The following is a 12,831-nucleotide window of genomic DNA, read 5'->3' as shown; positions in this document are numbered from 1 at the left end:
AGAGTTACCAGATCAGGAATTCTTCCCGAAAGGCTGCTCTTTAACTACTTTGTTGCTATTTATCAGAAACCAGAAAGATAGTTTTTCCTGTTATGCTTTTTAATACGGCGAGCAAATTTATTTTGAGAATGATAAATTTCAGAATTACTCCTGCCTGAAGCTCCTCTTGTCAGGGCTCCACCCTACCCTCCAAGTCACTTTTGGTCCATGACGAAACACGGAATGCATCAGGCCCCAAAGAGATCTGTGAATTCAGTGTAAAGGAGGAGGTGGAAATCGCGGGGGAGGATTTTGAAACTATTTTGCAGCCCCAACTTGGGCGCTGAAAGAGCCCCCTGAAGGCTGATAAATACGGAACGTCCTGTGCCCATATGATCAGTGGAAATGACGAAGAACGTGCAGATCCTATGAGGGGATGTGAGGAGAGGAGGCTTGCGTTTTAAGGTCCAGTTTAGTCATTATTTGGTTAAAAACAAAAAACAAACCAAAGCAAATACACAGAGCACTCTGCTCTCTAGCACGACCTAGCCTCAACGCCACACTGAAAAAACTTTCTCTTCCTACTTCCTCACCCTTTGTTTCTCCTGGAACCTCAGCTTTGGGTCCCTGAACCCCAACACCATCTCCTCCACCACCCAGCCTGAGAGGAGGCGCGACTTCACTTCTTCCGCGCGAAAACGACCCGGCTGGAGCGAGCTTGACCGCGAGGGGTGCAGGCTCGGCGGACCGCTGCCCTCTTCCTCCCGCAGCCGAGGGCGCGCAGAGCCGGGGGCGCGGGCGGCTGCAGGGCCCGGCGCGCCACCGCGCGCGAGCTGCTGGGTCACAGCCCGGGCCGCGCCACCCGCTCCGCGAGGAAGTGACGACTGCGCCGTCCCGAGAGCAACAAAGTTTGAGTCTGCGGGCCGTGTCTGCGGGCCGTGCTCGCCTGCGCCCCGCGCCTCGCACCCCTCTGAGTGGCCCCGGGATCCAGCGCGCAGGTGAGCCGCGGGGCTCGGCGCCCCCTTCGCTGCCGGGGCGCCGACGTGGGGCTGGGAAACGTTCCGGGCCGGAGCTTGGCCGCGCGGGCGGGGATTTGGCGGGCCGGGCAGGGCCGGCTGCGCTGGGCTTGCGTGCGGAGGGCGCTGCAGGGAGGGAGCTCGGCCGAGAGCCGGGCCTCGAGCTGAGCCCCAGTGGTCGCAGGTTTGCCGCGGGACTTAAATCAGCCAGGGCTGCAGCCGGGCCGCTCCAGGCGCCGTTGGCGAGCGGAGGGGTGCAGGGAAGGGGCTTCCCGCGGCCTGCGTCCCGGGCTAGTCGTCCGCCCGGCGCCCCCCATCCCCACAGGCTGGGCGCAGCCGCCCTCGAGTCCCCGCCCGGTGCTTCCCAGGGAAGCGTGCTCTTCCTCTTCGCAGCCCTCGCTGAGGTCGCAGGAAGGAAGTTAAAGGAACTTTCCCCCCATTTTTCTTTGCTTGGCCCCTCAGTGACGAAGAGCAGAGCAACTAGGAAGTTTGGGAAAACAACCCTACGCATTTCCAAAAAGCAAATCCAGAATTGCCCCTTAAGTCCCTTTTGAATAAATTCCGCTGACACCCCCCCACCCTTTCTCCTCCTACACCACGTCCCGAACCTGACAGTAATCACTAAGTCCTAACACTTTGCAATTTAGCCATAAAAACTGTCAGCACACCCACGTACATATGTGAGTGTTTTCTATATAAAACTGCAAAACCCACTTCCAGTGGACTCTGTGGCATCTCGCTCTTTACTGTTTGCAAAAGCTGCTAGGGCTTCGTGAATGTGCTTGGGAACTTTGGTGGTGATTCCCGCCGCCCTCTGTAGCCTCGTGGCGCAGGGTTGCTTTTTTTTTTTTAAAGAACAGCTGAGAAGTTTGTGACATCCCTGCAAACTAACTTGGGACTGGCGGACCTATGCCGGGTGGCTCCCAGGCTCCCTGGTTTGGAGTCTGCAAGTGCAGTAGCAGCGGCCCGTGGTGAGGACGCGTCAGTGTGTGCAGGAATGTAGGTCCCTACCGTGGAGACTCCGACATGGGATGTCTAGAGGTTGAATGGTGCAGTTCCTAGCATCAGCTTCCTGCCGGCCTGTAATTACAGCGTGATTGCACAGTCAGGCATTGTTGGCGTGGATGTTTATACACAGGCTATTGTGCAAGACCTCGGTGGCAGCGAGCAAAACGCAGATTTGCATTGCAAATCCCCAGAACAGATCTGGGCCTGAGCTGCAGTGGCCAAGTTCTTTTTGGCCTTTCACCTTAGCTAGATGATTTATTTCCTTGCCTCTCCCTTAACCTCGGACAATTTGCCACACGCCAGAGACGTGAAGTGTACCCAGGAGGGCAGGATCCGTTCACTCCTACCTCAGGCAGCCTGAACGCTGTCCCAGGATTTGTACCCTTATTTGTGCCTGTAGAAAATGTGGGATGACATCAGCAGGAAGAGGAGATGGGAGATGGCTATCGACCTCCCCAAACGGGAAAGCAGTTTGAATTAGCAAAATTGCATGGTGGCTGGATCGGGGCCTGCTTGCAAAGAGGACACGTCAGACATGTGTGACTGGGCTGGTGAGCTAGACTTTGAGCCTTGAAATGTCAGCTGCAGAAGTATATAGGTGGGTCCTAATTCCTTTATTGTGTTCTGGGCAAAGGGGAACAGTGCTGCAGCTTTTGAGACTGTGTGTCTGTGACAGTGTCTGGGCTGGGGGTGGGGGAGGCGGAGGAGTGACTCATGTTCATTTTCTCCCAAGGAGTCCCGGGGCCCCCTTCGTGAGTGAAGCCTGCTGCCCAGAGCAGGTTGGGGGTCCACACACCCATTGAGCCGCTGGGCCGCAGGAAGGGAGCTAAGCTTTCAAGTGTGGAAAGAAGGCAAACAGGTTCTCCCTGAAGGCCTCAGAGGTGGCTGACTGTAGCAGAGAGATTTAAACACAGTCAAAAACATGTACAGGATGCACGCAGGGCCATTCTTCAAACATGCCAATTCTCAGCCCATTCTCTCCTTGCCCTCGGCAGAAGACTCTGCCAGGGCAGCGCTTGGCCCTGCTGAGAGTACTGTATGAGTTGGTGGCACCGCCTTGCTGCTGGGCTGGGGCAGCCTCTCTGCTCAGTGTGGCAGGTACTGATGGCTTTGGCACCCCAGAGCTTCCCCATGCCTGGCCTTCTCCCCAACCAGGTGACTGAGTTTCACCTGGGGGGAAATGCACTTTTGCAGTCTTGTTGTGCCAACTGTGTGTCATGGGCACAGTGACCATGTGTCAAGTCAAAGTGTGTGTCAAGGTTGTGTGCTTCCAGAGACTCAAGGAGAAACCTGTGAAATCAGGACATTTCTGGAAAGTCGGGGACCTGCAGACATAGTTGCCACAGGGGAATGAAGGTTAGAGTAAAAATATCACTCAGGTAGGAGTTCCCATGAGTTGCACAACCCTTTGTTTTGGGTACATCTGGGCTTTTACTGGATTTGACTGTCAAGGTCCTGTTAGCTGTAGCCCCAGACTGGGGCTGCTTTAGTAAGAGCCTAACTGGAGTCCAGCACTAGTCTGGAGGGGCGGAAGAGGGGAACGAAGGAAAGGCAGCTTTTTTTTTTTTTTTTTTTCCTGCTTTTTAGGGCCACACCCGTGGCACATGGAAATTCCCAGGCTACGGGTACGAATTGGAGGTACAGCTGCTAGCCTACACCACAACCACAGCAACTCGGGATCTAAGCTGTGTCTGCGACCCACACCACAGCTCACGGCAACGCTGGATCCTTAACCCACTGAATGAGGCCAGGGATCGAACCCGAATCCTCATGGATCCTAGTTGGGTTCATTAACCGCTGAGCCATGAAGGGAACTCCTGGGAAAGACAGCTTTGCCTTTGCAGTCCTTTGTGTAGAATGTGCAGAGACTGAAACTGCTCAAAGGCCCTCAGGGAGTGTGGGCGGGAGAGTGGAGGAGAGGAGCCCCTGGCAAAGGCCAGAGAAGGGGAGTTCCTGTTGTGGTGCAGTGGTTAATGAATCCGACTAGGAACCATGAGGTTGCGGGTTCGACCCCTGGCCTCCCTCGATCAGTGGGTTAAGGACCCGGCGTTGCCACGAGCTGTGGTGTAGGCCGCAGATTCGGCTTGGATCCTGCATTACTGTGGCTGTGGTGTAGGCCAGTGGCTACAGCTCCAATTAGACCCCTAGCCTGGGAACCTCCATATGCCGTGGGAGCGGCCCTAGAAAAGGCAAAAAGACAAAAAAAAAAAAACCAAAAAAACAAAGGCCAGAGAAGGAAAAGAATGGATGTGTGTACATGTGTAACTGAATCACTTTATTGTACAGCAGAAATTATCACAACATTGTAAATCAACTATACTTAAAAAAAAAACTTTAATTAAAAAAAAAAAAAAAAGGCCAGAGAAAGAGGACCCTCTGGAATTGTGGAGCCATCTGGAACAGTCACCCACCTGCCTGGCTTCAGTTCAGCCAGGCTCATTTTTGTGCATAGCTCGGGCCCTTCCCTGGCTCTCTCAGCTTTGCCTCTGCATTCACAGAGCTTGCCCTGAAGTTGTACACAGCCTAGTTTAAGACCGGAAACTTAATCCTGACTTCCTCTCCCACCTTACGTAAATGCTGATTTATGGCCTAAAGTTGCTGCCCAGTTCACAGTCCCAGAGCAGCCCTGCCCCCTGCCTCACCACCCACAATTAGGAACACTGTTCAGAAAGTTCTGGAGTTCCTGTTGTGGCACAGTGGAAACGAATCCGACTAGAAATGATGAGGTTGCATGTTCGATCCCTGGCCTTGCTCAGTGGGTAGAGGATCTGGCGTTGCCGTGAGCTGTGGGATAGGTCGCAGATGTGGCTTGGATCCTGCGTTGCTGTGGCTGTGGTTTAGGCCGGCAGCTGTAGCTTCAATCGAACCCCCAGCCTGGGAACCTCCATATGCTGCGGGTGTGATCCTAAAACAGCAAAAAAAGAAAAATGCTCTGAATCCAAACTTGAGAATTTTTTAAAAAATCATTGTATTGTTTTAAGAGGAGAAGCTATTTGGGTAGTTAGGAAACTCCCAGCAACTTTGGCAAAAACGCCAAGGCGCCACGGAGAGAGGCAGATGGAGAAGTGCCCTGCAAGAGGGCGGTCTTCGTATGGAGGCCTTTTATGCTCTCCAGGCCCAATATTTATATTTCTGTTCATCTGCCTCCTCCCAGCTGCCTCCCTACACCACAGTCCTGTGTTTTGACATCACAACTAACCTCCAAAAAAGGAGGCAGAACCCTTCCAGCCAAAAGAGGGCATTCCAGACTCTGAAGAAAGTACTGCCGTTTTTTCCAGACGCCTGGGAGTTCTAGCCTGCAAATGTTTCCTTCTTTAAAATGTACGTGCCTCCTTTCATTTCTCATTCTCACTGAAGCATCTCTTTGTGAGACCTTAAACCTTTTTTTCTTTCATCTCCGTGACACAGGGCAATGCTTTACGACTTTCTGTCTCAAGTGCCACTTGAAATACACACAGGTCTTTGAATAAGCCTGGGATAAAGGGCTCCTCTGTAATCTCACTTAAAACGCCTGTTTGCAAGGGTCACCCTCCTGCTCAGCAACCTTCAATGGCTCCCCACTGTCTACACGGCAAGGATCAGACTTCTAGGCTGATAGTCAGGGCCTCCCACACAGGGGTCTGGCCTCCTCTGCTCTCCGGCCCTAACCCTCTGCTCTGACCCAGTGACCCACTCTGTGTGTTTGTCCAGACTGCTGGTGGCAAGCACTCCTACCTCTCAGGCTTCCTCAGACGTCTGGAAAGCCTCCTCTTTCCTCTCTTCCGCTTGGCTCATTCTTGCTCTCCTTTGTAGCCCTGTTCGTGTTCCCGTCCCTAAGAATTTCCTCTCTTCCACCCTGTGGGCCTCTCCCTGGGACTCCAGTAACATCGGGGCCCCCGATAAAGAAAACCTTGAAACCCGGTCTAACGGATTTTCAGCTTCTCCTTTGGACCATAGCTCTGATCATACCCTTCATTTAGCATCTTAAATGTGCTTTCGGGTGGATCAGTGTTACCACTTTTTATTTAAACGGCAAGTCCCTGTTTTAAATATCTTTGTATCCCCAGCCCTGGTCTTCAACTCATAGCGACTCCCAGTGAATGTTTGCTGGTGGTGAGGAGGAGGAGGAGGATATAGCAGATGCAATGGCCTTCAGATAGTGATCACTGTACCTAGGGATACACACCCAAGCCAAGCACCAAGGACCATGGTTCCCAGTCTTTATGTTCTGAACATTTACCTGGCCCTGCCTCCTTCTGCCTCTTAGACCCTCTCTGGGGCCTCCTGGCTTTGCACCTCATCGTTCTACTTCTTTTCCAGCACCTCATCCCTCCAGGTGCCAGACAGTGTCTGTCCAGCTTCAGCACTGGCTCCTCCTTGTCCTGATTTGGGCCCAGTTGACGTGGCCCACAGTGTCCTATGCCTGAGCACTGGCTCTCAGGGGAGAGCCTTGGTTACCCGCATTGGCCTGGTCTTCCAAGAGAACCAGACTGATAGAAGGAGGTAGGGCCAGCTCCCAGGCAAGACTTGTGAGGAAGGTAAAGAGATGCCTCCTGGTTGATTGCAGCTTTGAGTTGCCTAAACAGGTACCAACCTATAAAACTAGGCCAAACTATAAAACTGAGTCTTGGGGAGATCCTGGCTAAACCCTCACCTCAGCCTTAACTAGGAGGATTCTGTTGTCTCCTCCCAGTTCTCATGCTATTAATCTCAACCTTGCCATATAAGCTTTCTTTTTAAATAGAGATATAATTCACACACCATAAAATGCATCCTATACACTAGATTCCTTAAAATTTCTGTTTTATTTAAAAATAAAACCTGATAGACCCCCCTCCCCCCCCCCCACTTTTCTACTTGAAAAGATAATATACAACCCAAGTGCCCATCAACAAACGAATGGATTGGATTTCTCTTTGGGTCTAGGGAGTTAAGGATCCAGTGTTGTCACTGGGTCAGTGCTGTGGTACAGGTTTGATCTCTAGCCTGGGAACTTCCACATGCTGTGAGAATAGCCAAAAGCAAAACAAAACAAATGAATGGATAAAGAGGTGGTGTATATATACAATGGAATATTACTCAGCCATAAAAAAGAATGAAATTCTGCCACTTGCAGCAACATAGATGGACCTGGAGAACACTATGCTCAGTGAAATAACTAAGACAAAGACAAATACTGTATGATACCACTCACTGTGGAGTCTGAAAAAAATAATACAAATGATCATATATGTAAAACAGAAACAGACTCACAGATATAGAAAACTAGTGTTTACCGAAGGGGAGAGGAACGAGGAGGGACAAATTAGGGGTATGGGATTAAGAGATACAAACCACTGTGTGTAAAATAGATAAGCAACAGGGATATATTGTATAGCACAGGGAATTATAGTCATTATCTTGTAATGACTTGTAATGGAGTATAATCTGTAAAAAAAATCCTGAATCATTATGCTGTACACATGAAATGAATATACTACTGTAAATCAACTCTACTTCAATTTTTAAAAAATGGGTTTAGGCATATATGTAGTTCAAAATTCAAAGCAGGTAAGTTATTTAGTATAAAGTAAGTCTCAAAAATAGTTTCAACATTGATGGTAGATTACTGTATAGACATATACATACATACATAAATGCACTAGAATTAGAAAAATAATAAACACCTACTTTAACCTTGAGGGAAGGAAGGAAGACCTTTTTAAAGAAAGAGACAAAACATAACCCATAAAAATATTGATAAATTTGATAACATAATACTTTGAAAAAATGAATTTCCCATCCTCTAATATTCCCCATTTCTTCAATCCTTCAGTGTCCCTGTCCTAGGCAACGACAGTTTGTCATCTTTCAGCTATGCTTCCAGATGTAGTTTCTGCACATGGAAAATATGAAGGAAGTTCCTGTCGTGGCACCATGGAAACAAATCCAACATGAGGATAGAGGTTCGATCCCTGCCCTTGCGCAGTAGTAGGTCGGGGATCTGGTGTTGCCGTGAGCTGTGGTGTAGGTCGCAGATGTGGCTCGGATCCACATTGCTGTGGCTGTGGTGTAGGCCGGCAGCTGCAGCTCCGGTTTGACCCCTAGCCTGGGAACTTCCAAAAAAGCAAAAAAGAAAATATGAATAAATAAATACATGCTGGCATAGTATACACAGCGTTCTGCATTCTGTTTTTCACTTTTAACGTAACTAGGAGATTGTTCTCTATCAGTGCCCAGAGAGCTGCCTCATTTTTTCCATTGCTTAACTTGTATTCCACTGTATGAAAATACTGTCCTTTACTTAACCAGTCTACTTTTGAAGACCGTTTGGGTCGTTTCCAGTCTTTGGCTATTTTATATAGTGCTGCAGTCAATATGTTGAATTCCCTTTTTTTTTTTTTTTTTTTTTTTTTTGGTCTTTTGCCCTTTTAGGGCCGAACCTGCAGCACATGGAGGTTCCCAGGCTAGGGGTTGAATTGGAGCTGTAGCCACCGGCCTACGCCAGAGCTACAGCAACTCCAGATCCGAGCCATGTCTGCAATTTGCAACACAGGTCATGGCAATGCCAGATCCTTAACCCATTGAACAAGGCCAGGGATCAAACCTGCATTCTAATGGGTTCCTAGTCGGATTCGTTTCCACTGCGCCACGACAGGAACTCCTGTTAAATTCACTTTTAATTGAAAAGTCTTGATGAACATAGATGAGTGAAACTGGGATTTACCTAGAAAACCTTTTCTGAAAAGTTATGCATAAACTGCACTTCATAAACCAATATTGTTTAGAATCTGCTGTTTCCCCAAATAATCTGCTTTTAGAACTCTGGGACCTTTTACAACTTTTAGGATCTCAGGGACTGTTACCATCCAGCTCCTGGTTTTTGTTGTTGTTGTTGTTTGGCTGTGGCTATGGCATGTGGAGGTTCCTGGGCCAGGGATTGAACCCATGCCGTAACGGCGACCTGAGGCACAGCAATGACAACGCTAGATCCTTAACCTGCTGAGCCGCCAAGGAACTCCAGTCCAGCTCCTGTTTTGTAGGAACTGCAGTTCTCAGAGAATTTAAAGCTGGGAAGGGTAACGGCAGTAAACTAAGATTCAGAGAGGATGAGTTACTTCTCTAAAGCCAAAAGTATTGAATGAAAGAGTCAGAGCACAAAGCCCACGTTTATTTCCTTTCACCCTCCTGCCTTGATCATCTTAGCATAGTCATCCGTTCCAGCCTGTCTATTTGTAAACCGAGGATTTTGTTTACATTTTCCCATCTCTTCAGTTTCCCTAAGACAGTACACAAAGATTTAAAAAGAAAAAAAATTTGTGGGGGGCGGGGGGGAAACACACCAAAAGCCAGGTGGAAGCAAGGTCTTTAAGAAGAGAGTGGGATGCTAGAAGGCCCGGGAACATGGCCCCAACACCCCTGAGGATGGCCAGCATCCTCACTGGCCATTTACAGAACAGCAGCAGGGCTCTCAGCACTGCACGTGGCACAGCAAGGGGTGCAAAGTGGGGTCCCACCAGCCCCTTCCCTCAATGGGAGCCTGGCAGTCGGCTCTGAAATAGGTTGTACCCAAAAGGAAAAACAGACTCAAGGTGGATCTGTCTCCTAAAAGGATGGAATTTGGCGGAGTTGCATTTTCTGGGGGTCAGGTTCAAAAGTCAGTGGGTCAAGGAAAAGTAAGAATATGATCCAGATTAACCTCGGAAGTCCCCTCGAAGGGCACCAGGTGGGCGGCAGACATGCTGGCTCTTGATACTTAAATTCATCTTAGGCTGTTCCTCTAGTTCTGGAAGAAGTTGCAGTTTCTGAGGTTGAGCACCAGATGAAGTAGTTGGCTTGAGTTTGGTATGAGATGTGTGTGTGTTCAAATACTACAGTCTCGCTCAGCCTGCTCAGATGCTCATACTGTGGTATCCTGCAGGCAGCAGGCTTGGGGCTCTTAGCCCACACCCACCCGTGAATAGATGGCGGGTTTCTAAGTTAGGACATAATCAGAGGCGGTTAAGCAAGAAAGGCTCTGAGGACAGGTGAGCAGGGTGGAATGGAGAGCTCCATGGAGTGGGTTTTACCTGCAGGATTGCAGAGGAAGAATTATGCTTGGGGTGACCTGTCCTTGCTGTGGGGCTGGGAGAGGGCAGTGCCATGTGGAGCAAACGCTTCTCTCTGCTCTAAGGCCCTAGCCCCCCGTGTCCTCCCCCTTCTCCAGTCTCCCCTCCCCAGCCTACCTACTGCAGGCCACTGTCACAGGCCTGCAAGGAATCTACCGCGTGAGTGTCCACTTCCTCTGTGGCCTCCCAATAGCATGTGTTTGGGACAACTTAGAAGCCAAAGCCACTCCCTGCTGCCCACTTCCACTTGCACTTGAGGTGGGGAAGGGCTCTGGATTTTCCGCAACGAGACTGTGCTGACCTACCTGGTAGGCATTTAGGATCCGAAATCCCAGTTACATAGAAAAAGGCACCTGGCCTCAGCAGTAGCAATAGAACCCCACCCATCAGTGGTTTGTGGAGTACTTTCCCTCACGTTCTTTGTTCTTCCATTTGCTCCTGCCATGTGCATTTATTGAGTCTCTATTGTATACTTAGCTCTCTGCTAGGTACTGAGGGTACAAAGATAAAGAAGAGTCACCTTCCCCCTTTAAGGTGTTCAGTCTGTGAAAGAGACAGACATGCACAAAAGCCAAGAGCCGTCAGTGTCACGGATGTCAGTGTGGAAGTGTTCAGGGGATCTACAGGGCTCAGCGGAGGGACTGGTCACTTCTGCCAGGCCAGAAGGGAGATGACTATTCAGGAAAGTCTAGGAGAGCCCCAGTGCCATGCATGGTACCTGTGCTTGGTGAAGGCTGTGGAGGTAATGAATGAGAGGCTTTTTGGAGGAGCTAGTGTTTGTGTCCTGAGAAATGAGTAGGTGTCCACCAGGTGGCCAAGGGAGTCCTGGCATTCTAGGCACAGAGAGCAGCTCGGGCAGGGCCTGGAGAGGAGGCGTGATGCAACTTTGTCTTCTCTGGAAACTTCAAGCAGCGGGAGGTGATGTGGCCCTGGTGGGAGAGGGTGTAGGAAGGGGCAGGCAGGGGCCAGGTCATGGGCCAGTCATTTGTGTCAGTGAAGAGGTTTGGATCTTACTCTGAGGGCAGTGGGAAGCCACTGAGGGCCGATGGCGTGTGTGTGTGTGTGTGTGTGTGTGTATGAGAGAGAGAGGATCAGATTTCCTTTTTGAAAGCTCACTCACGTGATGTGGTGGATCGACTGGAGATGGGAAAATGGGCAGCAAGAGACCAGTGGGAGGTCCCCAGGGTGAGATGGGCATCTGTGCCAGGGTGGTGGGAGAAAGAGGAGCTGGATTAGGAAGGTGTCAAGGGCGTTGGGTTGACAGGCCTTGAGGACCCACCAAATGTATAGGGCAAGAGAGAAGTCAAAGTGTTTGCTTGGGTTTCCACTTGAAATGGAGGAGGAGGAGGGGTGGATTTTAGGAGAGAGACAGTGGGTCTAATTTCGGCCCTGTTGAGTTGGAGGTGCCTGCGGGACATCCAGGGGAGCTGTCTAGTGGGTAGTTGGACGTATGAGTCTGGGCAGGAGGCATTGCCCCCTCCTTGAACTCTAACCGAGCTACTCCAAATAAACATATCATTTAAGTAAAAATGATTACTTTCTGGGCAGCTACGGCTTCAAGACAATATCCAGACAAACCCGATTACCTCCTGTTAGCCCCCTCTGTCTATCAGGCATTCTGGAACAGATGCTCGGGAATCACCAGAACACAGAAGGCGATTGGAGCTGGGGAGCTGAGATGCTTTCCACCTGTGGAAAGCATTGGGGATCAGCATTTAAGGGATACAGTGTGAGGGAGTCAGCAGTGGAGACCAGAAAGGAACCAGTAGAGAGGAAGAAAGCCAGGGGAGCATGGTGTCAGAAGCCAAAGGAGGAAGGAGCTTTGCATTTTATGACATCAGGGACCACAATTTTGTGCAGCTAGTATCACACGCGGTAGAGGGAAAATTCTCTGTGAGTCTGTATCACACTGAGTTGAAATTGACCAACTAGTGATCATTGAGGACATCAAGAAAGAAAGGACTGAAAAGAATGATTGACTTAGCAATTAGAAGGTTACTGGGGCTTTGCCATGCATGGGGGCTTCTCATTTGATTTAACCTCCCTGAGAATAGGTATCACCTGCCCCAGGTTTGGAGTGACAGGTGCACGTTCTAGAAACCAGATTTCTTGACTCCAAGTTCACCTTTCCCTGAGCTGATGGGGAAATAGGGAAGAGTCCAAGGGAGTGGTAATCCTTTTACTATTTGATACTAAGGCCGCAAATTGGGGCCTCTGGTCAGAACCAGGCTTAGGGTGGTTGTTCTATTCAGCATTTACCACATTTGTTCATATTTGCCACTATCAGGCGGCTGTGATCTTCTCAGATGTGTGATTATTTAAATGAGACTCTTGGAGTTCCTGTGTGGCTCAGAGGTAACAAACCCCACTCATATCCATGAGGATGCAGGTTTGATCCTTGGCCTCTCTCATGAGCTGTGGTGTAGGTTGTAGATGCAGCTTGGATCCTGAGTTGCTGTGACTCATAGGCATAGGGCAGCAGCTGCAGCTCCGATTGGACCCTAGCCTGGGAACTTCTGTATGCCACAGGAGTCGCCCCCAAAAAAAGACAGAGAGAGAGAGAGAGAAAATAAATATAGGAAACGCTGTCCCCAGAGGAAAAGATAGAAGCTTGAGCATAGGTGTTGTGTAGGGGGTCAGAGGAGTCAGTGTGGAGGTAGAAGAACATGTTGAGATAGTCGGGTCTTTGATCTGTAAACAGCAGATACTGACTCTGGCTAAATTAATAAGAAAAGGAATGTTTTGGAAGGATATCTGGTGAC

At 49.7% G+C, this 12,831-nt stretch overlaps 1 protein-coding gene across 2 annotated transcripts in view; it reads left to right on the top strand.

Annotated features, from left to right (window-relative positions):
• Positions 1-477: 477 nt before the first annotated feature.
• MIDEAS (mitotic deacetylase associated SANT domain protein) overlaps positions 478-12,831 on the top strand; it is a 72,802-nt gene continuing 60,448 nt past the window's right edge. The window contains exon 1 of one of the 2 annotated variants that reach the window (XM_047796763.1): positions 478-977. The gene's annotated coding sequence lies outside the window, so the exon portion shown is untranslated. Of the gene's footprint in view, positions 978-1,850; positions 2,602-12,831 lie in introns of those variants that run through there. The other variant, XM_047796765.1, reaches the window with a different exon arrangement.

This window comes from Phacochoerus africanus, chromosome 9 (assembly GCF_016906955.1).
Source record: "Phacochoerus africanus isolate WHEZ1 chromosome 9, ROS_Pafr_v1, whole genome shotgun sequence".
In the NCBI taxonomy this organism is placed as follows: domain Eukaryota; kingdom Metazoa; phylum Chordata; class Mammalia; order Artiodactyla; family Suidae; genus Phacochoerus; species Phacochoerus africanus.
Note: the sequence above shows the minus strand (reverse complement) of the source record. Positions and strands in the feature narration are given on the sequence as shown.